The sequence below is a fragment of the Herpailurus yagouaroundi genome, unplaced genomic scaffold (assembly GCF_014898765.1).
Source record: "Herpailurus yagouaroundi ecotype Mexico unplaced genomic scaffold, PumYag 197, whole genome shotgun sequence".
Lineage (NCBI taxonomy): Eukaryota > Metazoa > Chordata > Mammalia > Carnivora > Felidae > Herpailurus > Herpailurus yagouaroundi.
Window position 1 is genome coordinate 17,822,075 of NW_024412428.1, and position 27,726 is coordinate 17,849,800.

The 27,726-nt window shown below is 44.4% G+C and overlaps 2 long non-coding RNA genes across 4 annotated transcripts in view; one reads left to right on the plus strand and one right to left on the minus strand.

Moving 5' to 3' along the window:
• Nucleotides 1-27,726, minus strand: part of LOC121012889 (uncharacterized) — a 280,849-nt gene that overhangs the window by 47,280 nt on the left and 205,843 nt on the right. The window lies entirely within an intron of this gene.
• Nucleotides 21,149-22,273, plus strand: LOC121012890 (uncharacterized). The gene is made up of 2 exons (XR_005782385.1): nt 21,149-21,259; nt 21,975-22,273. It is a non-coding gene; the product is annotated as an uncharacterized LOC121012890 (long non-coding RNA).

Below are 27,726 nucleotides of genomic sequence, written 5' to 3' on the forward strand. Positions count from 1 at the left end.
TAAGTATCTAAATGGAAGCTCACTTTTAAAGAAAACGTTTTCTGTGTGTTGTCATTCCTTGCACTAAGTTTGGGAGGCTAGTGGGTGGGCTTATTAGAGAAGGGGCAAGAGTTGGAAGCAGAGTCTATGATGTGAAGACACACGATTATGGTTAATCAAGGCAATGCACTCCATGTGTCAAGGCATTTACTCAAGAAAGATTTAGGGGGCGGCTGGGTGGCTCAGTCGGTTGAGTCTCTTGACTCTTGATTTTGGCTGAGGTCATGATCTCACAGTAATGTGATGAATAAACATAAAAAAAGAGGGAGGCGCCTGGGTGGCTCAGTCTGTTAAGCATATGACTTCGGCTCAGGTCATGATCTCACGGTTTGTGGGTTCGAGCCCAGCATTGGGCTCTGTGCTTAGCTCAGAGCCTAAAGCCTGCTTTGGATTCTGTGTCTCCCTTTCTCTCTCCGCCCCTCCCCTGCTTGCACTCTGTCTCTCTCTCAAAAATAAACATTTACAAAATTAAAAAAGGAAAAGAAAGAAAGAAAAGAAAGGAAGGAAGATTTAAGCCTGGGGCACCTGGGTGGCTCAGTCAGTTAAGCGTACAACTCTTGATTTTGGCTCAGATCATGATCTCATGGTCCGTGAGTTTGAGACCCATGTGCTGCCAGTGCAGAGCCTATTTGGGATTCATTCTCTCTCTCTCTCTCTCTCTCTCTCTCAAATAAAATTTAAAAAAATAAATAAATTCAGAGCCTCATTCAGATAATTTTTTAAAAATAATAAAAAGAAAAAGAAAGATTTAGGCCTTCTGTGAGAACTTCTTTATAAATCTAAGCAATTTTTTCCTTACACAGTAAAACTTAAACATGGAAACATCGTTCAAAAATGAGCTCTAATGACCAAGTGACCTGGCTAAGTAAAACTTCCTACCCGGAAAAACTTAGAGACAGACCTCAAAAGTTGCCTTCTTGAAACTCTGAGCATCACACCATGTTCTCGAATCACACCCAGGCTCTGCTGTGGAGTGTGAGAGTCTCCAGAGACAGCAGAGACAGCATCTTTGCCCCCAGGGCAAGGATGACCCCAGGTGAGGACAGGTAGGGCTGGAGAGCCGCCTAAGGATGTGCATGTACCCAGGGAGAGGGCCTACCCATTTCTGTCACCTCCTGAATCTTCTTTAATATTCCCAGGCACCTGGGAACATTTCCTTGAGGTATCCCCAGATGGTTCCATGCTTGCTCCTCCTTGCTCACTGGGAGGAAATGGATCCTTGGTCTGAAACACGAAGCAGTTCTTAATACCCAGTGAAAGGAACAAGTTCAGAGCTTGCAAAGATTCATTATCTTTCTGCTTTCAGAAGCGCTGATGTTTGTTCGAGTATGTTCAATGACCTCCTGCCAGGGCAAGGATCACAATTCCTCCCAGTGCCATGGTTCTTAAACTTTTGTCATCAGAATCATCTGGAAAGCTTCTTAAAACCCAGATTGCTGGTCCCCACTCCCAGAATTTCTGATTCGACCAAAGTCAAAGGATTTGCTTCTCTGACAAATTCCCAATTCCTGGGAACCCCACTTGGAGAAGCTGGGTCCCAGGAGATTCTTGGCTCTCCTAAAATTCTATGCACAAACTGTGTCTACGTGCCTAAGTGGTTTTGTCCTAGACCTTGCTTCAGAGCTTTCATCAGAACCTCAAAGTGAAATAAACCACAAACGAACAAAAGCCAAGAGCCTTGAGAACATTTACTCAGGCAAAATACCTGGAGGGATGCTGATCCCGAGGAAAAGAGAACATGCCGTGGCACAGGAAGGATAAACTCACTGGATAGAGCAAAGCTAGTTCCACGGTAAAGGCTCAGAATTGCTGGCTATGAGCTGGGTAATGGTTGATAGGCTCAATCGAAATAAAGAGATTTAGATAGGAATTAATATTCTCACCCTACAGGAATTTACTTTTAATTATAGATAATTATGCTGAATTATAACAAGATGATTTGAAGCATTACGCTAATTCAGGAGTAATAAAGCATGAATTACTGATGCAATCTTTAAAAATGTAACCTATCAATCAACACTGGAACAGTAACAGACAGAGGCAACGATCTGACATTATTCTTTTATGGTATCATAGTTAACACTGGCCTTCAACCTACCCTTTAAAAGCCTCCTTAGGGTAATGAGATGCCAATACCTGTGGGTACACACAGAGCCAAATGAAGATCTATATGCCCGCAGGCTGCCCTCACCATTGGCTGCTTCTCAGAACCCCTTGCTTTTTAGAGGTGATGGAACACAACGATATAAGCACAGACTTGCGTCCAGTCAGACCTTGGCTCAAATCTCAGCTCTGACTTCTACCCGTTTTATGACCTTGAGCAAGTTACTTCTACCTCTCTGAGCCTCGGTTGCCTTATCTGTAAAGTGGGAGTGAGAGTCTAACACACAAGTCTCTTCTGATAATGGAATGGTATGATCCCAAAATCTCTGACACCGTACAAATTCAACAACTGGTAACGTCAGTCAGGTCTTGCCCCGTATTCATGTTGCTAGTAGAATCACATTTGGCCATCATACTTATAGAAACTAGCACCTAGCCTTTCAACAAGCCCTTCAGGACCCGGTGTCATCCAACAGGACATAGCAGGATGCCTAGCTTTCCTATAACTAACATTGTAGCTTGTAGGCTAAGGACGGTTCCCGAGCTTGAAGGTCAAGTAAGATCCCTTTGTCAGCGCTAGGAGAAAATTCTGGGCTTGCTGACTAAACATTTGCCCAATGTATATCCTTCCTCCCGAGTCTAAGAGACCACAGACCGAAGAAGACAAAGAAGAGGGAGGGGGAGGGGAGAAGAAGATAATAAATGTCTCCCACACAGTGACTGCTAATCTCTATAGCAGGAAAGCTGATGACTGGCTACCTTAGTCAAAGCAAAAACACTTCATGAGAAAGCGGGGAGAGACAGTACTGAGCACCCTCTGTGAGTGAGTTTTGCTTGCATATTATTACATAATGCACTTATTATAAAGGAAAAAAAAAAAACAAAAAACAGAAAAACGTAGTCCAAATTCATGGCCAGAGAAAGGTGGAGTTGAGACTAAAACACAGATCTGTCTTACTCCAAACGTCACATGTTTTTAGTTTAAACCATACTGCCTTTCCCCAAATAATTGACTTCTCCTACTTCATAGCATTGCTCTTTCAAGTGGATGGAAGAAAAGATGGTGGGTATATAGAGAAGAAAAATCAAAATGCACCTAGATAATTGAAAGTGAACCAAGAAAGAAAGCAACTCCTCCCCGCCCCCTGCCCCCCACGCACAACCAGAACAAACATCAGTGACCAAACACACAAAATCCCTCAACACAAAATACGTGATGAATCTCAGACTCCAAGACCTTATTTATCTCATCTGGAACCCAGTTAATCAGAGTTGCCCATGAGGTCAAGGGCCTGGTGAGGGCAGCAGAGAGTTGGAACTTGGTGAACGCCTTTGGCCATCAGACTGAGAACAGAGACGCAAGCCAACAGAAAGCCTTGCACGGCAAGATGGTATTGATATTTGAGAACTGGGCTCTGTGTGAAAAGGGGGTCCTATGTCAGGGTACACCTGAAGAGAGGAGTTTGCACTTGGGTCCAGCCAGACATTTCATTTGGGTCAGCGTGGCCAGAGGGTCTTAACCAGAGATCGCACTGCCATAGCAGTGAGTTAGATGACCACGGAGAGCTGGTGGCATTAGAGCCCAAGTGGGGCACACTGTGGGTTGCAAACATGCTATAGTAATGGCTCTGAGCAGAACAGACCCCCTTGGCTTAGACCCCATATCACCTTGTGGCAAGAATATGGAGCTGGGTGGGCGCAGACCGACTTAGTTACTTGACTGGCCCTGGAAAGCAGGAGTTTGAGGCTTCCGGTGTTAATGGACATTACTCCAGGAGATAACTTTGAGCTTGACAACCTCCATCGTTGAAATTTTAGGTGGCACAGACATAAGTGGAATTCAGAGCCTGCACGATGGAACGGCCCCCCCAAACAGAAGACTTGACACATAAAAAATAAAGACAACGTCCATGTTCTGGTCCGTACCTTAAATTTAAGGAGCGGCCATCACGGGTCGGACGTTATGCTCCATCTGGTGAATGCAAAGTGAACACAACATGACCACCGCCGTCCACAAGACTGAAGTGGTGTAACTCCTAGAGAAATGGGACCTGTACGTAATATGGTGTGCAATGCTGTCTTGGCATCTGTTAAATGCCAAGTAAGAGTGCGAACAATAAGGCATAAAGGTGTTCTGAAGTTCATTGTGGCCTGAGATGATTTAGGCTGGCTTCACAAAGAAGGTAGAACATTAACTGGATCTTGGATAAAGGTTAGGTTTAGATGGTAGAACAATAGCAAGGAGGGAATTCCAAGAATGGAAAATTGCATGAGCTAAAGGGAAGCAACTGGGAGGTGTGGGGCAAGGTTAGGGGCTGGTGAGTAGATCAGTCTGGCTGATGAGTTGTAAATTCATGTGGAAAGAGGAACATACACCCGGGCATTTTGAGAATAATCTCACATTGCAATTTGTAAGACCATATGTGATATCATGGCCCCTAATCTTGAACTTGGGAAAATGTGGCCTTTCTGTGTCACCACCTACTAAATCCTGATGAACCCCTGAAGCCAGGAAAGTAAGTCCCCCTTGTGATTCTATCACCATGTCCCCACCATAGCATGTGGAAATTAGTAGGCTAAATGAACCAATACGGTTTGTTCTCTCTACTTTGACAGTTCTGTTCCTGATGAACGCTTAGTTAGCGAAACTCATATTAGGGCCTTAGGGGCTACCTTTCCGGACGCACAATTATAAAGTTATTATTTTCCTCTCGGAATTAAAAAAATTATAAGGATCACATTTAGAAAACTAAACATCATTAAGCAAACCCATCCATCTCACTGAAGTGAGGCATTTCTTTTCTTCCCACCACGTAAGGGCAGATTTCTCCTATTTTCTTATCCGCGATGTGCCAAGTAAATCACACAGCCTCTCCAGGCAGCTGTGCACAAGAGACTCCAGCATTTTTTTTCCCCTTAAGGAGGTATGATTACTGAATGGTTTTAGAAGACAATGCTTTAGAACTATTAACAGCAGATGTAACCCGTTGTTCTTAATTAATTGATCCTTTCACATGCAATTCTTGTTATAAAAGCTCTGTTGTACCAAAAAATGCCTACGTTTGGAACTGAATATGTGACCGACCGACTGACTGAATGAATGAACATATGCAGAAGAACTGTTGGTGACCACACTTAAGATGTCTCTCAAAGTGTAGGCAGTGAACCCCCTGTATCAAAACCAGCCAGAAGGCTTATCTAAAATGCATAGTTCTTGAAGGTGAGGCTCAGAAACCTGAATTTTAGCAAGTTCCTGGGTAATCCTCACGGCTCTCAATGCGAGAGGATGCTCTCAATGCTGTGGATGGAGGAAAGCAGGAGGGAGGGAACAGACTCTGGAAGTCACCGAAGTGAAGCTAAAAAGTATCTGTAGTGGACCCTGACCATAAGGCTGGAAGAGAGGCCAGCAGACAGAACCCCAGTTATACTCCCTGCGCCTCCTGCAGGCAGAAGGGCCCTGAATGTAGGCTATGAAGGGGGGGAGGGTGCATAAAACCTAACTAGAAGATCATAAAAAATAAAAAAGAGTTTGGTGCGGGACACTGAGGTCTGCCTCCTAGGACCCAGACAAGCAAGGTGTCGTCACACACCAGCACAGGTGATGACTGCTCCCAGGGCAGTACTGCTGCCTTAGGTTTGCCACGGCCCTTAGCACCCTTGCAAGAATGGGCCAGCACAGGCTGGTGGAGTGTAAGAGTTTCCCGGAGCCAGACAGAGGCCCACAGAAGCCCGGTAGCCAAAGACTGGAGCCTTTGGGGAGAATAGATGGCTTCAATAAGTTGTTTGGGCTTTTACGTTCAGGTAACAAGGTTCACAGGACATTTGGTTTTTAAGAGGAGGGCTGATATATCCATCAGACCCCCTGAGAAGGTGAATCTGAGAACTACGTGCAGATTGGGTTGGGGAGGGTGCAAATCATAGGCAGGGAATCAATCCTCCTGTAAGGAGACTACCCTTAGGGTTTCCCTACTGGAGTCTGCCCTGTTGTTCTGACAGCTTTAACATTTCCTGCCAGTGCTGACTATTTCAGACTGACTTCCCAAAGTGTAGAGACTATGTCCTCTCGCTCTTTGTGTTCCCTGCTATGTATAACACTGAACTGCACGGAGCAAGCTCGGTCTGGGTATGCCCCCTCCTAGTCCAGAGAATGTATTTGATTTTTAATTCAATGCAAATCATATATACCGTCTTTTTTAAGTCTCTCCTTCATTCAACAAATGTTTATTGGATGCCTGTTTCGTGCTGGACACTGGACTAAATACTAGGAATAAAATAGCGGGTGGAAGAGACACAGCGCCTGCTCTGATGGGGACTGCTGGCTAGTGGGGGACAGATACAAAAGGCAGAGAGTATCCAAGGCTGTTTCTGGCAGAAGAATAACACAAGCAAAGGAGTAGAAGCCCCAAGGAGAGCCACGTCCTGTAGGTAAAGTAAGGGTCACATGAGGTGGGACAGTGGGGGTGAAGGAAAAGCATGACCTTCGATGCCCTGCCAAAGAATGTGAAATTTAACCCACAGACACTAGGGAGCCGTTAAAGACTTTTAAGCAGGTGAGTTCACCGGCCAGACTGGGTTTTAGAAAATAAACTTTGTAACAAAGCACAACATGAACCAGAGCAGACCAGACTCTTGAGACAGTTATACTGTTATTACAAGAGTCCACGTGAAAGATAATGAAGACCTGAGTCAAGATTGTGGTCTCATGGGGCGCCTGGGTGGCGCAGTCGGTTAGGCGTCCGACTTCAGCCAGGTCACGATCTCGCAGTCCGTGAGTTCGAGCCCCGCGTCAGGCTCTGGGCTGATGGCTCGGAGCCTGGAGCCTGTTTCCGATTCTGTGTCTCCCTCTCTCTCTGCCCCTCCCCCGCTCATGCTCTGTCTCTCTCTGTCCCCCCCCCCAAAAAAAAAAAGTTGAAAAAAAATAATTTTAAAAAGATTGTGGTCTCAAGAGGCCAAAAGGCCACAAAAGAGATAGAATCTATACACTTGGTCATTGGCTGAAAGAGGAGAAGAAGGCCAGAGGAGGAACTGAAAAATGTCCCTGTCCTGACGACCATATGGATGGGAGAACGTCCTTAATTAAAGTCTGCCATAAGGGGGAGATTGCACGAAGCAAGCTGACACATTCCGTTCTAATTCATCCTCCACATGGCAGTTCGAATACCCCACTGAGCTCACGGACGTGGCCACAGTCCTCCTCTGCTCTGAGCTCCCAGAGCACCACTGTTCGTTAACCTCCTCAGGTACAAACTCAGTACCTCCCAATCCAACCGATATTTGAAGCAGGTCTACTTTGTTAAAGTCTGGCAGTCATTTCACGGGGGGGTGGATTAAAAGTGGTGCATTAAGATGTAGCTCCTACCTTTACGAAACTCACAAGCTAAGAGTCACTGAAGCATTCATTCTTCGCATAAGACAGGTCATGCGCTGAGCACTTGATATACCAGATAAATAGGTTACGGGGCCAGTAAATCCACATCCAGAAACGAATTAGTGCTGACGATGCTCTGATACTAACACTGATTCCTGTAACTCACAATTTCAAATCTTAGCTCATTAAGACAATATTATTGTTCTCGTTATTTTTAGAAAGGAGAAATTTATCATTTTAAACATAGAATATTGCCCTTAGCTATTTTATGTGCATAGATTAGATTATCTATAAATATCTCCTTTGGGGGAAAAAAAAATCGACTCTTTCAAAGTGAAACATAGCTTGGCAGTTTAAAAACACTGGACTAAAACCCGGAGCTTCCCCCATCATCCTAGACATCCACGGAGCACTGATATGTCCTGTGCTGCTTTGACAGTCACGGCACAATTTCCATATAATTCTGTGACCCAAGCCCAGCTTTGGACAAGTTTTTCTAGATCTAATATGAGTGCCCATAGGATGCAAACACAGCTGCTCAATTCGATGTTAAAAATTCAATCACCCACATTTATTTTTTCCTCCAAAACACCGGCCAAGTGTTTGGACTGATTTTTTTCCAGAGAATTTATTGGTTCACATCACACAGACAAGAACTCTATGTCCAAAGAACTTGGAGTTTCAAAGCGACATGATGACGCAATGCAGCATTTTGACCAAATTCCATCCTGGATTTGATGAATCCACCCAAATGGGGAGGAGTGGCTGCTTCTGGTTCAAACTAGTTCTCAAGGCAGCGGAGCCTGGTGTGAACACCACCGGCTGGTGTGCTCATCCTCCCTCTGTCACTAACTAGCTACAAGACCTGGGCTAACACACACACACACACACACACACACACACACACACACACACACGTTTGCTCAGGTGTTAGTGAACTATCTGAGAAAGTTGATATCCAAAGGTGCATCCAGCTCTGCAAATCAGACAACCCCAAGAACGTCTCTTAAAGAACCGTTCTCCAACTTTGTCATTCTGAGTAAACATGATCTGGTCACGCTGAAATTTCCTGTTCTTGGTAATTACAATTAATTAGCAGAAGCCTATGGCATAAAAAATTAATCACAGTGCAACAAGGATTATAAAAGCTAGCCAGATGGTGATGAGATGAACTAAGAGAAGAAACTTCTTTTTCATTTCCAAAACCCTGTTTTGAGCATTTTGTAGGCTTCTCGGACTTGGGTGATTACCAGCAAGTCATTACTAGGTTCTTGCGAGCAGGGCCCAGCCTGGGCTCGACCCAACTTTGAAAGACTTCACTCTGGTCTAAAGTTTCATCTGGAGCCTGGGCAGAAATGTGCTGTTGATGGTAGCGAGATCTACCTCTTTCTGTATTTGAGGACAAAGAGCCTTCTGACAAGCATAGGAAGAAGGCTTCCCAATCCAGACGGAGCCAGTCGGGTCCAGAGTGTCTGTCCTGTTTGCTGTAAAGCTAAGAAGGAGGATATTTAAAAAAAAAAGGTAAAAAAAAGCAAGACTTGCTGAAGACCCTCCTGCGGTCTGACTGTGCCTCACCCTGGCTAGGAAGTAGGAGGGTATTATTAAGCTATTGCCTTCATGTCTGCATATCTTAGGAGTGACTTTTGACTCAGAAACTTTGGTTCGAATGTACTTTGTAAGCAGATCTGGGTTTTTGAAATCCTGATGGAGTCTGGTCTCTGTCCTTCCTGTGTTTATCCTTAAATCCTCACTGCCCTCCCTTCTCTCGTTATTTGATGTTGTGGACTCAGGTCAATGGCTCATTATGGAATTATTTCAAACTTTGCTACTCAGCCACGAAAAGGAAGGAAATCTTACCATGTGTGATATGGATGGACCTTCAGGGCATCATGCTAAGTGAAATAAGTCACAGAGAGAAAGACAAAGGCCGTATGATTTCACTTATATGTGGAATCTAAAAATCAAAACAAATGAACAAGCAAAACAAAACAAAACAAAACTCATAGATACAGAGAAATGAATGGTGGTTGCCGGCAGTGGCGGGGGGGGGGGTGGGGTGCTGTTTTGTAAAACCAGTGAAGGAGGTCAAGAGGTATAAACTTCCCGTCATAAAATAAATATTTCATGGGGGTGTAATGCACAGCATGGTGACTATGGGCAATAATATTGTCTTACGTGTTTGCAGGTTGCTAAGAGAGGAAACTTCAGAAATTCTCATCCCAAGAAAGAACAATTCTTTGTAACTTTGTGTGGGGACAGACATGAGACTAATTGCGGTGGTCATTTCACAGTGTATACAAGTCCATTATAACGTATTCCCGAAACTAATATGACGTTATATGTCAGTTATACCTCAATAGAACAAAGAACTTAAAAAAGAGGCTTTACAGTAATTTCAGAGTAGAAATAGGACCTTCAAGGTGAGTTTGCTTGTGTGAAAAGTGAAACATTCTGTTCTCCAGCTTCCAGATATTTAGGAGTTTGTTTTACAAGCTGGACTCATTCATTCTGGCCTCTCATGCCAGTGTGCTGGCCCTCTCGGGAAAAGGACAGGGACCTTATGTCACCCACACCTATATTTCTTCATCAAAGGTTTGGCCGGACAAAACTGTAGGAAAAGGCCCAATAGAGCACGTGAGTGTTTAACCTTAACTCAAACAAATGATTAACTAAAATGTGAGGAGAAAAACAATAACAGGAACCAACAATGGTACGAACACGGATGAATCATCTGTCAGCCTTTGCTGATTGACGTCAGACTGGCTACAAATGGTGTTTTACAAGTTAAGGGCAAGGTGACCTCCAGGGTCATATGCTCACGCTTCTTTAGATTATTTGCCTTCTCCAGGTACATCTCTAAAGGTGTGCAAATGCATGTCAAGGGCGCTAATAGGAAGTTAGAGTCCAAATTTTCGAATTGCTGCCCTAATGGGATTTAGATGATCTGCATTTATCCTATGAGAAAAAAGAAACTTTAATAATTCCAAAACGTGAGAACAAAAATTTACATCTCTCCTCTATCTGACCACCTTTATAAACTTTAAAAAAAAATTTTTTTTAATGTTTATTTATTTTTGAGACAGAGAAAGACAGGGCATGAGTGGGGATGGGTGGAGAGAGAGGGAGACACAAAATCTGAAGCAGGCTCCAGGCTCCGAGCCGTCAGCACAGAACCCGACGCAGGACTCGAACTCACAGACTGTGAGATCATGACCTGAGCCGAAGTCGGACGCTTACCCAACTGAGCCACCCAGGCGCCCCCACCTTTATAAATTTTTTAAATAATGCTTCCTGCTCTGCTTCTATCACTATTGTTTTTCCCTATTTATTTTTTTTTTCCCTTATGGCACTTATTACCTGACAAACAGATTTGCCTATTGTCCATCCCCCACCCCACTAGAATGTAAGCTTTTTGGGAATAGGGATATTTTATGTTCACTGCTGTACCCCCAGCATATGGGTCACTGCCCAGCTAAGAGAAGGTATCAATAAATGAATGGATCTAACCAAACATCTATCTAAGGTGATTCACTAAACGTTTCTAGGTGCATTAGTAAGTAAAGGGATAACTAAGGCTCAAAAGAAAGAGGCACGTTAATTTACCACCTATAATAGGACTTCGATAAATGTTAACTGACAATATCATCATCTTTATTATTACATGTCCATGATTTTAGATAACCTATGACCTCGGATACAATATCCTGGAGCTTCCTCTTGGCCATGGGGCAAAATCCTGACTTTGACTCTCTCCCACCAAGACTATATACACATTCACTCTTGGTTTAGATAGGAAAGGAAAAAAAAAAACCTGTTGAAAAGGAAAGTGAAGGCAGTCATAGGAAGATAGAAGCTTTACTAACAGCAGGATTCCCGATCATGAAGCAGCAAAAAGGTGGGGACTGATTAACCAATTTGTTTCAGAGAACATTCTGAGATTTTAGTTTCCTTCAGTAAAGCACATTACGTATCTCTCTGATGTGAAATGGCTCACTAGGCGTTCCTTTAAGAAAAAAATGCAGGTTCCAAAAAGTGTTGGAAAGTTTCAGTGTTAAACTCATTATTGATGCTTATTATAAATTCTTTAGTTCAGCTAAGTTCTTAGATTTAATAAGGTCAAATGGGAATGTTATTTAAAAATATTTCTTTAGGGAAATGTGATTTTATTATATGGTGGCAACTCATATACACATGATCCAGTTTTCAAGTGAAACCTAACTGTACACAATCACTTGAGCGCCTGATCCCAGCAACTGTACACAATCACTTGAGCGCCTGATCCCAGCAGACCTCAGGTCCATAATAATAGCCCCAGACCTCACGGGGGAAGGTTGTGCAGGAGGGGTCCTGAGAAAGCGAGGATGGGGTGGGGGAGTGTCATACTGGATGCACGGGGACACACAGAGCCCTTTTGCTCTGATGACCCTGGCAGCACGTGATGCTAACCTGAGGTTCCCCCTGCCGGGGGAGAGGGAGGCAGACACTTGTGGGGTTTTCTCTCTCTCTCCACCCATACAAAAGTGTCAAGTGACCCCTGGGAAAAGATGGAGGATTCGTAAATACAAATCCTGGACTCTCAAGATGACTGGGTAGGGAGAGTCTTGGGCCAGATAACTCACACTCTTGGGTTTTTTAGTGGGTGTGACTCAAAACACTGGAATTATATAAGTGGATAAGAACCCTGAAAAATCCGGGGCTTAATTCACCTCTTGGACCTTATTTAGATTTGGGTAAGAAGGGGTGGATGTCAGAAATGCTTGGAAAATACAACTTCTATTGACATGGGGTGGGGGAAGGTCTTTCTCTTCATCATGAAGACTCTTATACCGAGTGAAATGTTACAGGGGGTACTTTTCTCATTTTTAGTGAATAAGTACTGTATATAATGTCTATAATTCAAAGAGAACATGAGTCAGTGCTGTGTCTCAGAGCTGGCTCAGCTGCCCCCCAGTGAACACCCCTCAAGTAGGCAGACTTTCGGAGCTTCCACATCTCTGCAAAATGAATGAAGGACCAGATGGTTCTAATACTCCATGATGATAGTTCTAGTTTTCTGGTAAGGCAAGTGATCAGAATGACTCAGACTTTTCCAGAGGCCTACATAGTCAGGACAGGACAGGAATATTATCAACAAGTATTCAAAGGAATCTGCAAATGTACACAAATATAACAGAGCCATTATAATAAAGATGAAAATAGTAGGTGAGCCAGGAAGGGGAAATGGAGGGAGGAGAAGACTTATAGCATGATCTAGGTAAAGACACATATTGCAGTTGAACTTCCTGCTGGTCAAAGGAATCGCAAGAAAACGATTCTAATTCTCAGAAGCTAATAGAAGGATGCCTAACAACTTCCCAAAGGAGAGGTGGTGTAAAACAGCTTCAAAATCTAAATAGGATGTATTGTCTGGCTTGGAGAAACGGTAAAAACCCACGTGACAGGATCATCCAGGATAAGATTTCCAAAACTCTAAAAATGCCTTCCATCAGCTTTTCGTTTCTTGAAGACACCTCAATAATGGCACTAATAATGACAATGGTGATAATGACGAACCGAGGGACCTGAAATAAATGACACGGCTATATTGCTTTCTGGTGATCTAATTTACAAAGGGCTAGATCCTTGACAGCCAGTGCTCTCCTCAGACAACTCTTCTCAAGTATCAAACACCTCAGACTGATTTTTGACATGATATAGACCATTGTTGGGCAAGACCTGTATCGATCCAATGAGGAAACATTATAAATAAAGAGTGCCGTTATCGCGGGACTGTTTCAGTTTATATGCAGCAGTCGTTAAGTAGGATGATTTTATATTTAAACAGATGACTTGCTGGAGACCCCGTGCCAATATACAATCCAAGTGGTCATAGCTTCTTCAGGAAGAGGTTTGGCATTTTCAAGAGGCTGCCAAATTTTGAGGGTAATCATGGTTTCTCTGGAGGAGAAAAGATGGGTTGGCTTTATATACATATATATATTTGTCATTATTTAGAACCATCTGAGAGAAGTCAATATGCTCAGGGTTCACACAGCTGAAACAGAGTTTTTATGAGCTTCTGAGGTTTTTTGTGACTTCCCTGGTTTAAGATTGGATAGATCATGTGCCATATGTTTCCATAAGGAAAATGCATGTTATTGCACCACATATGGAAATATAAAGCAATTATGCAATGTAAAAGCTTTGATTTTGCTTGACAATGATAATTTTATAGACAACCCCAGAATTTCAATAATACAGTATTTTGGTAAGTGTTAAAGGAGATAAAATCTAATTGGCAGTTTCCTTAAACGAAATGAAAATCCTCAGAGAGACACATTCTCCACTTGCGCGGAAATGTTCATCCCAGCATCTTTGACAATTAAGAAAATTTGGAAATACCCAAACAATGAAATGGAAATAGAGAATTATGGCTATCTCAGCCAGCTATTGCTGCATAGTAAGCCACTCCAAAACTCTTTGGCTTAAAACAATACGCATTTGCTCTTTCACACTGAACTACAGATCAGGAGAAGGTTTCTTCTGATCTCAGCTAGACTGCTTCATGAAACTGGTCAGCTGATAGGTCAACCGGAAGCCGACTGGCACAGGAAGGGCTTAGCTCTGACAGCTGGGATGACTGGTACCCCTCCACGTGGTTTTGCCATCTCTAGTAGGCTAGCTTGGGACTGTTCTCACGTTGATAGTCTACAGCAGGGTTCCAAGAAGGAAAGCGGAAGTACAAAAATCTTAAGGCACAAGCTTGGAATCTGCACACCGTCGCTTCTGCTACATCCTGTCGGCCAGAGCAAGTCATAAGACCAGCCCATATTCCAGGAGTGGAAAATAAACTTCACCTCGATGGAAGGAGCTACAAAAATCACGTTGCAAAGGACGTAGAAGCAGGGAGAGATGAAGAGGCAGTTTTGTAATCTACCACAATGGTGGACTCATTTGATGGATTATTATCCAGTCATTCAAAATAAAGCCTATGGAGCAAGTTTAGAGCGTTAAAAGAACAAAAGAAAAAATGCGTGTTAACTTTTATTACAACATATCAATGGACATACAAAAGGTTAGAGGAGAAATACAGATAATGATAGTTGCATACGGATGACAGAAATGTGTTTTTAACTATGTTTCTAAAAATATTCTGACAGCTTTAGTGGACAACCCAAATCTCATATCACGTCTGCATGCAGCATAAGCCATTTTTCAGTCCGTCAGTAGGATTGGGCTGAAGTACCCAGTGGATGAACAAAAGAATTATGGAGAGAAAAAGCAAATGATCTACTTTTTTTCCTTTTTAGACAAAATGATTCAACCCCCAAATTCCATGTCAGACAATTCAGCTGAATTTAATGTGACAGTATGCTTGCAATTTCTAGGGAAATGGAGTTAGAGCTTTTAGAGTACAAAGCAGAAAGCCTTTGCCTGTTAAAGTATTTTGCACAGGAGTGAAACCTTTCATTGTACGACTAAATCAATGGAGATTATCTCCTCAGTCGGAATTTCCTTTTGTCTGCACGTGTACTCTGAGGGCATCTGTTCTTGCATTCGGTTCAGTAACTGGGTTCGCAAATGAATGACTCCATTCAAGATGATGCTAAGTATCGTATTGAAGTTACTATGTAGATATTGATTTCATGGCCTTTGACTCTCTCTGAGGTCAGTCATTGACCGGCACATTGAACCCAATCTCATGGGTTGACGTTAGCCACTGGTGGTATTGTCCTCACTAGTTTTGATTTAGTGATGTTGTGGTTCTAATACGAACCTTCTCTAGAGTACAATTTCTGCAGGATTGCTTTCAACAGGACTCACCTGTGACCTGACAGACAAACAAACCGTGGAGTATCATGTGAAGTCAAATGCGGGTTTACACTAGTGTTGACCCCTCACGTGTGGCCCAAAGTCACCGTTGTTGTGGGATGGCAAAAGAAACCAGAATTACAGAAATTCAGAGGTGGAAGGCAATTTAGCGTCCAAGGAAAATTAGGTCCACAGGCAGCATGCTATTTACATGTGTTCCGGTCCTAAAATTCGTTGCACTGAGGTTGCTCCAGACCTCCTGTTCACCGTTCTGTTGCCGCTGAGGACTTTTTGTCCTCCTATGGACGCAGATGGCCGGGAGCACCAATCCTCCCAAGACAACATGTGGAAGCAAGATGATCACCCCACTGAGAGAGGGCCATGGCACTCCCTATCTCACCCTACCCCGTGCTCACTTTCAGAACTTCTGGTCCAGGGAGATTTGTGAGCCATCTGTCCTTTGTCCAGCCCCACCCCCTCTCTCACCTCTCCCAGATTCTTGGTTTAACCCTCTGGCCCAGCCTAGAACCTCTATGCCCCCAGGCCCTCTCCTCTCTGTTCCCAGCAAAACGTACAATCGGTGACGTATAATTTATTTAAATCTCAAAGCGCAATTCCTGTTTGAGGGATTTGCATGTTCACAAGGATGGAATCTCACAGAACTGAAACTCTTAAAAGGTATGAGCCCGTGGGAGGAGCACAGACTAATGGCTTTGAGCACCTGGCAGGCAGCTGGGAGTGAAGCAAGCCAGGGGGCAGGAATGAGTCTCTTCCTTGAGGCTTCTTTGCACCAAGGGTCTCCTGGTGACTCATTAACTTGATGGTCCTCGACCGGTTCGAAGAGGCTCGAGGGGACATCTCTCACCTTGCTCCTGAGACTCTCCAGAGTACAGAATCAGGGTGTCGCCTTTTCACTTCCTGACCAGACTCTTCACCCTCTGGTATAAGAATGAGGTCATCTTCCTAGGGGGACATTCTGCTCATATTTTCCTCTTTGTTGTTTTCTTCAAAAGAAGCTGGAAATCTGGGTTTTATGTGAAATCTTCTGATTTTTATATGCTGGGAATTAATACCAATTGGGGAAAACCTTTTTGGGGTGGGGGGCAGGGCAAGTGACATCATCCGTGGGCTGAATCTGGCCCTCACGGTGCCCTTTTAATGCCTCTGCTGAGGGTGGATGCTTGGGGAAGCGCAGGACGAGGTGGGAAGAGAAGATAGTCCTCAAATCACAAAGCAGGGAAGGGGTGTCAGGGGATATGACGGGGGCTTCTTAGTGTCTCCCAGGGTGGAACGAACCCAGGAAGTACAGGATTTTTGTTCTGGGTCTCTCAAAGGGGAGACATGATTTTTAAAGGCTGTTAAAACCGTGCCTTAGTGAATGGGGCCACCCAAGTGGGACCACGGGGGTCATGAACAGAGAGGTCAAGCAGCATGAGGGTGAAAGCCACAGTCACCATACTACCATGCTGCCCCGTCTGTGCCCACCTTTTGCCTGTGGCCTGGGTGTGGAGCAGGGAACGTTCTCACAGAGACAGCGAGCAATACACAATCATGGAATCTCAGTGCTCTAAGCCACCTTAACAGTCATCTATCTGTTCAACCCTGTCATTTTGCACAAACTGAGCACAGAGGAGGAGGGACTTCTTGCTCTCAAGCTCCCACAGCTGCTTTATGGAGGAACTGAGACTACCACGCAGAGACGCCCCCCCCTTCCCGACGCACAGCTTATCCTTCCGATCCCTTACCTCCACCCTCACTCCAAGAGGAGTTGTCATCAAGGTAGTTGTGAAATGAAAAATCAAACGCAGCTTCGTTTTGGAATCTCTGAAAGACTTCATACCAAAATTTCACCAGCCAAGGAAAAAAAGTCTTTCTCAAATCATGGACCCCTATTTAGGGCTTAGAAAAGAGAGACACCAAGTCATTTTATGCTCTGCTTTGACTATGATGAAAAGCTTAGGAAGTGAGCATGCCTGACATTCCACCGAGCACTTTATACACACTCCCACACTAAATCTTCATTACTAGCCTCATTTGACAGTTGGGAGAAACTGAGGCTTTAAGAAGCTAAGAAGTCTTCCCCGAAGGCTCTCACAATTAGCAAGTGACAGAGCCAGGATTTGAACCTCTGGAGTCCAACCTAGAATCCTAACGTAATATAAACGTGGTCCCCATAGCTGACTCCACCCCTCACTCAACTCCCAAGAGATAACTAGCTTTCAAAGACCCAGTTCCCAGAAAACATCCCACTGTCCTGGCATTTAGGGAGCTGCCCCAGCCTCTTCTGCTAAACACTACTCTGAAACCCGCTTCATCGCACGTTTGGTTTTTTTTTTTTTTTTTCTTTCCAGGCTCCAAAAATGTGGTCTTCCCTCATTACACCAATTAGGCAGGAACAGATGGTCCTCTACTCAATAGTTAACCATTCAACATTTATGGAAGAAAATCCTGGAAGGTTTATTTCAAATACGAGAAGTGTCAACCCAAAGGAAAAATTTGAAAATAATTCTCTGGAGGGGAAGAGTTCTAGAGAAAAGACTTTGCTGCAACTTTAACCAAAATGTCATGGAATGTGTACGCTATCATGGCAGAATGTCTTGATCCCAGAAGAATCCACACAAACAGAGGAGGTAATTGGATTCATCATTTTGACACCTGAAAGGCTGACAAGAAACCTTTAACCCGCCGATAATCAGTGGAGGGTGCTGTCATTGTGTGTCGTTCAACCAGACTATGGGATATCACATTAGCAAGCTGGCTGCCCTATTAGAGGCATGTAAGTCTTTCATATACTTAGTGTGGAAGTGGATAGGATTCAAAACAGCTACTTTCTCTCTGACATGCATCCAAATTTTTAATAGCAGCTAAGTACCTTACTAAGCAATTGAATAAAATAATGCATTCAAGCCCCCCAAAAACCTTTTCAGACCTCTTTTTATCTCTACGTTTTGCTGATGGAAAATGGATTGTAATTCAAATTTATATACTGGGCACACGGCAGGCAATAGATTTTTTTTTTTCTTTGTAAAACTCAAGCATTCCAAACTATTGGAGGAGTTAAGCAATTTTGATCATTTTGAAACTAGCTGTCAGATTTAATCTGTGCAAAAGAGACAGAGGGCAAATGTATTCTGAAGCTTGTTATATAATTTACAGATTATTTTTGCAATTTATATTCCATCAAATAGGGTATATTAGGCTCTCAGAAAGCACGTAATGATCAATTAATTTCAGCAGAGCAATCCTCGTGGCACTTAAGGGACAGAAATGATTAGACCCTCTTCTAGCTGAGTCCCAAGGTCCAGTCATCAAATATGACTGATTATATTTTCTAATGGTTTCTCTATGCCCATTAAAGAGCACTCAACTATTCAGACTCTCCTCTGATCATGACATTCAAAATTTGCTCGGATGGCTCCTGACAAGCAAAAATGTATTCTCTAATCTTTAACCACATAAACAATAGCTAACCACTTGTAATTGAGTTTAAATTGATTTCAGGTGGCTTCAGAGAAAAGCAATTTCTACAACAGATTAACCTCTTAATTAAAGTATATTAAGAATACTGTCAGGTGTAGAAATTCTGCTACAGCAGAAAATTATACCTCATTGACATTCATTTATGAAAGAATTGCTGCTCTGTTCCCAGGTAACAGGTTACTTATTTGTGGTTCTTGCTTCACTAGTTCAGCTCAAGCCTGGTTCACTCTGTGGAACATCAGTCTTTCCTATGGGACAGGGTGAGGAGGAGGACAGCGTGTGATGTGAGACAGACATTGTTTATGCTGTCCTTGCACTCAGGTCTTCAGAAAGCCATTTTTCTCAAGGAATGGGACCCTTCGGCAAAAACCATAGACTCCCTTAATCTGAGAAAAGATGGAAAGCAGATGTCAACCTCCTCATCAATAGTGACTCCGCGGGTCTCCGCGGGGTGTTGTCCTCCAGTGCATTTAAGGCAGACATCCCCTTGTCTCTAAGTCCTTGCTACTGAAAAGTGGCCCTCAGATGAGCATCGCATGGTGGACCGTGAGGAATGCAGACTCTCGGGCCCCTCCAGTTCCCACTCTCCCATTCCCCCCGCCCCGCACACCAAATGAATTAGGATCGCCACGTTCACAAGATCCCCTGGGAATTCATTTGCACTATTTAAAGAGCGCTGCTCCGAGAGACTATTTTGTCTGGATTCTCATTATCCCGGGGATCTGTACAACGTCAGAAACATCAGGTCAGTCTGGTGCAGACAAAAACAAAAACAATGCAACTGGTTGCTGAGCATTATGGAAGCCAGGCAATTTCCTCTCCACGTTTTACTTTTCGAGACCCTGCTACCTTCCTCTTTCTCATGTCCCGGGTGGGAAAACCCCGGGTGAACACAGTCCCACTCACCCAGTGCTGGCCCAGGACATGGAGTTCCTGCCTTGAGCCGCAGTTGGTTCTGGAATGAAGCTTTATCCCTGTGCTGGCTCCAGGGGCCTGGGATGATCTGACCCTGGTAGTTTGCTCTCTCGGCACCGAAATCCTTGGCTCATACTCCTGAATTGGTTCCGGCCTCTGTCATCCTCAGCTGGGGATTGTTTGCTGCCCTCAGAAATTGCATTTTTTTAAATCTTGCCCACCTGGTCCTGAGGTAACCTACTTCCTATTGTTACCTGTCTAAACTTAGGGTTGTGGAGTGGACTTCTACCCCATAGGTGGCAGCCTCCAACCCTCCTTAGCATGGCTTGTGGTTATGAAAAGGAAGTCACACCAAAATGCAGCTGTGCTTAGCACCCAGGTGTTGTTAAGAAACATTGGTTTATAACAGCAAATCTCAGGCTTGACTACACATTACAATGCCCTGAGGAGATTCAAATTTTCCAGTGCCAAGGGTCCCATCCCAGATCAGTATTAGTTACAAAAAACTCCCAGTGATTCTATCACACGGCCGGAGTTAGGAAACGCCAGTTGAGAGAATCTTCCCTGACCCAGCCATGGCCAACACACTCCATCCTCTATGCTCGAGTAACAATTTGCTTCTTATACTCTACTTAGTCTTTCTCTCCCCACCACCGGAGCACTGAGAAAATTGTGAATGGAGGGCAAAGAGCACCTGTATGTCTCAATGGACGGGGAGTAGAAGGGAGGGGAGGGGGAAGAAGACCGCCCCTGCATTACCAGTCGTATTGCCAAGACCGTGCAAGGGATGGAGACTCAAGCGGCCACCCGACTTCGTCCAGTTTACGGTGCACAACCAGTGCAGAAGCCTCACAGAACAGGAGAAAAACGTAACCGGCTAATCACAACCACTTGCAAACCTTGAAGAAAGGCAGACAAAGACGAGGGAAGCGATTCAGCGTGATACAGAAGGTGTTTTCCTACTCGCAAATATTCCAAGAGAGAAAAATGCCCCTAAACCGTCTGTGTCCATAGATGGTAGTTCTAACCTGTCCCGAGCATCCTCAAGTCGTGGAGGTAAAGCAGAGAGGGCCCCAGACGCCCCGGGCCGGCCCCTGTCCATGATTACAAAGAGAAGAAGGCAGTCCCAGCACCGCCCACACCAGGGCTCCTAGCCCGGTATCACCACTGGGTGGGGGTGGGCGGTCTGAGCCTGTGGCAGCACCAAGTCAGAGCACCTGCTTCGGGTGAGGGGGATGCCGGGACACTCGGACATGCTTCCTCTGCCTACCATTTCTTTCACGGGCCAGGAATTCAGAGCGACCGCCCCAGGGTGCTCGGTTGGCTAAGTGTCCCCCTCAGACCAGCAGACGAGCTGCACCTGGGAACTTGTTAGACATGCAAATGCCCTGGGCGAGGGCCCCACCCCGAACTTACTGAATCAGAAACTTGAGAGTGGGGCCCAGAGAGCTGTGGCTTCAGAAGCGCCCCAGGTGATCCCGATGACACTCAAGTGGGAGCCCCACTGCTTTGTTTTGCACTTACTTAGAGCTCGCTTCTGTGTCTCTTCGGTCAGCTGGTCTGGTAAGAGGGGGTGACGCTGAAAAGGCCTGTTCTTCCCTTGGGCTGCCTGCACCCCGGGCCTGCTGGGGTTCCTGACCAGGGCTTCGGCAGCCCCCTTTCTGAACCTCGGCGCCTCTGTTTTCCAGGTTCCCGGCTGTGGTTCCTGATCTCTGAAGTCTGGTTCCATGGGCATAATCTTTGCCCGCGGAACCTGAGGGAACTGCCTTGTCAGTTTCCCTCCCAGGCTCCGGGCCCTGCTCCTCCACCCCGTCCTCCCCACTCTGCTTCCTTCTCTCATAGCAGTTGAGGCTTAACCTCATCCTGTAAGCAACAGAGACCCCGGGTCTGTTTGCCCCCTCCGGACCTGCTACATTGAGTTAGTATCAAATATGCTGCTATCAAATACTTCTGAATGAAAGAATTAAGCAGTTTTTAGTTTCCAAAATTCTTCTCCCCATATTATCTCATCAGATCATTGTGACAGTCAAAGACAGAGCTCAAGGGTTAACCATATCTAACAGTCAACAACACCGGGGCCAACCCAGGTTATAGGATAGTCAGCAGTAGAGCAAAGTCTGGAATTCAAGTCTCTTAAATCCTGATACAGTAGCCCGTTCCCCTGAGCGGCATTTTCTGCACTCTTCATCTAGCCAGTGGTATTTCCCACTCTCCCCGTAGCACATCATTAACATTTCCTGCAAGGCCCAGATTTGAAATCAACACTCACTTCCCGCAGGTACTGGTTTAAACTGGACAAACTGCAGACGATGTCCTTTACCTTGTTGCACAGGTACACACCAAAAGATTTAGAAGACGGGAGACTGGATGTTGGGCCGTGCAGAGAAGGTCGTGTGCACCTGCGGTGATTGGTTCATGGGGTCAAATGAGTCTCTGGCGATTGACAGAGTTGATTAATGGGTTGGGGAATCCTGCAGTGGTTGAGACATCACGTGATTTTTAACTTGCCCCTCTTACTAGTTTGCATTTGCCCCTCATGTCTTAGGAACATCAAGAATAAAGTTGGAGTGGGAGAGAGCCAAAGCATAAGAGACTCTTAAAAACTCAGGACAAACTGAGGGTTGATGGGGGGTGGGAGGGAGGGGAGGGTGGGTGATGGGTATTGAGGAGGGCACGGATGAGCACTGGGTGTTGTATGGAAACCAAATAAATTTCATATATGGAAAAAAAAGAATAAAGTTGGGCATTTGAGAGCTAATGGGATTCCCTTTAGAACCTCTGCTGCAAGCTCCAGCTTCTGAAGGCCAGCGCGTTGCCTGGAGGGAAAGCACCTGTCTGCTAGCCCGAGTCTGCCCAGGGGTTGGGGGTAAAGGCCCTGAGCCGGGGCACCCGCAGTATGTGGTGGGAGGTTGGACGGCCCACTCACCCGTCCGATTCTGAACCGATGCCTCGGCCTCTCGATGCAAGTCCTGTGCCTGGCTGCTTCGACTGCAGCGTTGAAACCCGACAGGTGCCTATTGCCACAGCCTTCCCCACCGGACCCCCACCTTCCACATCCCTGCCTATGCTTGCTGCCCTGTGTGGACCTCTGAGTTCCAACCTTGTCCAGCCTGTGGAGAGGGCAGACCACAGCCATACCCTGAATCCCATCCGTACGTCTGTGCCTCCTCACAAGACATCCAAATTCTCAGTTGTTATGAGACAGCCCTGTACTTTCCTCAGCAAATGACAGTGAAGAGGATGGCAATGAGAGGATGGCAGAAAAAAATAGAAAAAAGAAATGAGCGTCTAAAACATAGCTTTTAATGAGCGCTAACTATGTGCTAAGCACTCTGCTACATACTCAGCACACAGTAGCACGCTCAACCCTGGCAACAATCTTACATCATGGGGACACTGCCCCAATTTAACAGATGACAAAACTGGACCGCAACCAGAATGTGGTTCTGGACCTACGCTCTTAACCACCTTGTTAAGCCCCTTCCCCCACAGGCACTGGGTTCTGTGCTCTTAGTCATAGCTCACTCCTTCATTTTGGCCTCAAGAAGTGGTACTTGGTTGGTCAACCCCCATCGTTGCCATATGTGATGTTTTTACCAACAGCACACTCTGTGATGCTGGGTAGCTTCGATATAATCCCTTGAAACATTGAAAAATTAAATTGACTAACTAGGCCAGGTAATTTCAACTCACATGACCTGGGAAGACACTGAACTTGGGTCTTGACCCTGGCCATATGACCTTGAACAGGACAGGCATCTCTAAATGCCATCTAGCATTCTATACCTCTATAGTGCTGTTCAAAATCAAATGAGCTATTGACGTAGGTAGGGGTGCTCTAAAAACTGGAAGGTACAACCAAAAATAAAAATTATTATGTCAAAAAGTGGTTCATCTCTTTTTTTTCCCCTGAATTCACTACCTAAGAGTCAGGGAGGGAGACAACATCTTTTATGGCTGGGTTCATTCCAACAACAATCCTTTCCGCAAACATCCATTAAGGTCTTAACATGAGCCAGGCACTTTTATAGGTATTTTTTTTCAGAGACAAGAGACAAGACATTTATGGCCAAGTTACTTCTCTACTTCTGCATCTTCTCATATTTTGGCAGGTATCACACCTGCCGTGGACCAAACACCTACAGCTGGACCTGGATGGATAGGTCAGTTAATTGAGATTCAGACACCATGGTTTGATTCTACAAGCACCAAACTGTCCTCATCTTACCTTGGCATCTTGCCACATGCACATCTGGGTGGCCTGTGGGGCAAGGTCAAGTTGCTTTTTCATGGAGGCCATTTTGTCACATGGATTCCCCACAAGAGTGTGTGGGTGAATCACTGCAGATCCATCATTGTATAACAAACAGCTCAAAATGCCTGCCCCGTGGAGCATGAGTCAGGTTCAGTGTAGACTTATAGGCAGTCTCCTTTCCAGCTTTCTACTTTTTTCCGTCTAGCTTCTCTTCCTGACTTTGTTTTGCCTTTAGCTTTTTTTGTGTTTTACTCTGTACTGATATTTTGATACTTTTGTCTAAATGCCCTGGCTAAGAAAGAGACAGTGCTGTTTTTGAGAAATGCATTCAATATAAACATGATAGACTGAGTATTTCTCAATTTCTTTTAAGAAAGCAGACATCAGAAACTTATTTTTAACAGATAATCTTTATTGAGATGTAATGCCAATACTTTACAATTCACCCACTTGAAGTATGCAATTCGATGGTTTTTAGTATGTTCACAGAGTTACAAAACCATCACCAGAATCAACACTGGAATATGCGTATCACCGCAAAAAGAAACTCCATACCCATTAGTGGTCACACTCCAGGCCCCCTAGGCCTCCCAGCCCTGGGCAACCAATGAACCACTTTCTGTCTGTATAGATTTGCCTGTTCCAGATACTCCATATGAATGTTATCATCCAGTATGTGATCTTTGTGATTGCCTTCTTTCACTTAGTGTAATGTTTTCAAGGTTCATCCATGTTGCAGTTCCCGGAAACTTTTGCCTCTCCTCAGTCAGGAACTCAGACTTATGTTCTTTCTTCTCATGGAGACTTGGATTGTCTTTGCCTCACTTGGGGCGATAATAACAAATAACAATAAAAGTATCCTTTAGTGGGTGCTTGTACACATACTGTCTCGTCCTCACTGCAACTTAGAAGGGAGTGATGGTCACTATTTTCCAAGTTAAGAAACCAAGAAAAGTCACAGTGCTTGATAAGTGATAGAGCTAACACTGTAACTCAGGTCTCTGAGTCCAACTCTGCCTCCTCTCTCCCACATAGTAGGTCTGTCTTGGAAGATGAGGTCATAGTCATCTGCAGCAGCATCATAAACGCCTTTATCGTGTTTCTCAGCAGCTCAGCGCTGGCCTACGGCTGTGGCTTTGATGCGTGCCAGAGGACGAGTAGAGAAAAGCTCCTTCAACACGAGATACCCTCAGACACAGCCTAGACAGGAAATGAGGCAGGATGCATGGAGGTCAGGACTGCGGGACTCCAGAATCCAAAAGACCTGGCTTCAAATTCCAGATCTTCCAACTTTTAGTTGGGTGCGCTTTGAGCAGTTACTTTCTCATTTCTTATTCTCCCACATGGAAAATGGGGAGGATGGTTCCTACCTTGTAGCGTTATTAAGGGAATGAAACAAATAAGATGAGGGCTTAGCACAGTGCCTAGCACCGAGTAAGTAATCAAGAATATTCGCTACCGTTAAGGAATATAGTCATTGACATTATAAAAGTGACATATGGTGACAGATGGGAGCTACACTTGTGATGAGCACAGCACAATGTATACACTTGTCAAATCACTATGTGTACACTTGGAACTAATGTAACATTGTGTGTCACCTATACTCAGAAAAAAAAGGGTATTTGCCATTGTCGATTACTATTATGGCATCAGACAAAGAGGGAATGCCATTTCATCAGTCATCCTTGGAAGCACATCTTCATGGTCTCTACCTACACACATACACAGTAAAACCCTCACTGGCCTTCTGTTATCGTGTCTGAGGTAACTACTAGAAGGGGAAAGAGTTCAAATGCAAAATGGAATAAAGAAGAAGTAAGGCCTATTCCACTGGGCAAGAGAACAGCCCAAGAAACTCAACAGCCTCCACAGAGCCCTGAACGACAAGGGAGAGAGGGATGAGTCAAGAGGGAGAGAGGCAGCCATGCTGTCATGGTTTTTCTGGAGAGTCAGCCTTCAGAAAGTTCACTGAATCTTGCAAAAACATGACTACCGTAGTAGGAAAACTTGCCAAATTATGCAATTTGGAGCCAAATGCTCCTTTCCGTCTCCCCCCACCCTCCCCACCAACCCCATGATGTTCAGCTTCTGGCTATGCCAAAAGCAGTTACTGGCAAGGAAATCATTAAAAAAAATTTTGGCATAAGGCAAAAGGCAGGGAAATAGAAAAAGAACCCCAGAGGAGGTTCCCCCTAACCTTTTATTAAAATTATTTTCTGGATTTGGCAAAATGGCATTAATCAAAATACATAATTCAAAATGAAACTCATTTCAAAGCTTTTAACTAGGGGAATAACTTTTTGGAAAAGCCTTAAATAAAAAAATCTGTCCTACAGATACATGCTCACACACAAGGACAAAAATGTACAAGGACATTTAGTGTAGCGTTTTTTAATACAGATCCTCCTGGATTTACAACGGAGTTACGCCTATCACGAGTCAAAAATGCATCTAACACACATCTAACACCAAACATCACAGTTTAGCCTCACTGACCTCAAACGTGCTCAGAACACTTACATTAGCTATAGTTGGGCAAAATCACTTAACACAAAGCCCATTTTATATAATAAAGTGTTGAATATCACATGCAATCGATTGACTATTATACTCAAAGTATGAAAACAGAACGGCCATATGGATACAGAGTGGTTGTCAGCCTATCGGCTGTTCACCCTTGTGATCATGTGGCCGTCTGGGGGCTGCGGCCGCTACCCAGAGTCACATGGGAGGGTCCCACTGCATATTGCTAGCCCAGGAAAACATCAAAATGCAAGATTCAAAGATTCAGTTTCTACTGAATGGGTATCTCTTTCTCACCATCATAAAGTCAAAAAATCGTAAGCCAGAACCATCATAGGTCGGGGACCTTCTATAATCATGAGAAACAACTGGAAAGTCCCAAAACAGGACAATGGTTAAGCAAACCGTGGTATCAGCATCTGACAGAATACCCCAGAATTCTTAAAATTGGTGGACACTCTCCAAGGGCAGAGGTTCTATCTGTTTTGTTCACCGCTGTATTCCGACTGCCTGCAGTAGTGTTGAACTTTGTAGAGTTCAAATGTCTGTCAGTTACCTCACTGAGTGAATGTTTGTGAAATGCATTTGTAATAAACAGTTCCATACACATGTCCACATATGTATACGTACGCCTCTGTGTATATATACGTATGTGGTGAGTCTATGTTGTACACATGTAAGACTTGTTGACATTGTGACAACTGTCAAACACAGGCAGGAAGACAGGGATGTTGACACCAGAGGAGGCTGTCCTGGACAGAGCACTCTTCTGACTTTCCTGTGACTCCTGTACTCTCGTCCTCTTACCTTTTCTTTTACCTTTCAAGTGGGCTGAATTTCCCTCCACTTTTTTTCCATAGTAATAGTTCTTCATGAGCACTCTAGTGTTTGTAAAACGTAAGAAGTTAATTGATAAAGATACGAGGCTACTTAAATATTTTAAGCTAGCGGTGATGGAGGGCAGCTGCCGTCTTGGTCTCAGAATCTATTGTGCTAAGACAATTTTGATCCGTAGTAGGTAAATATTTACATATAATAATGTTTCAATAACTAAGCCATCCGATGGGCTCAGAAAACGGTCCAGTTCAACTAAGATGCGAGACAAGCTTTCCCTCATAGTTCACATAACTTAAGTGGATGTGGCGGCACAAATTTATCGGAGTGAGTGCTATCGCCAGTGGATGAACTTTCGATACAAAACAAATCCATGCGAGTGTTGTCAATCATAACTTCTTGATGGACAAAAAAC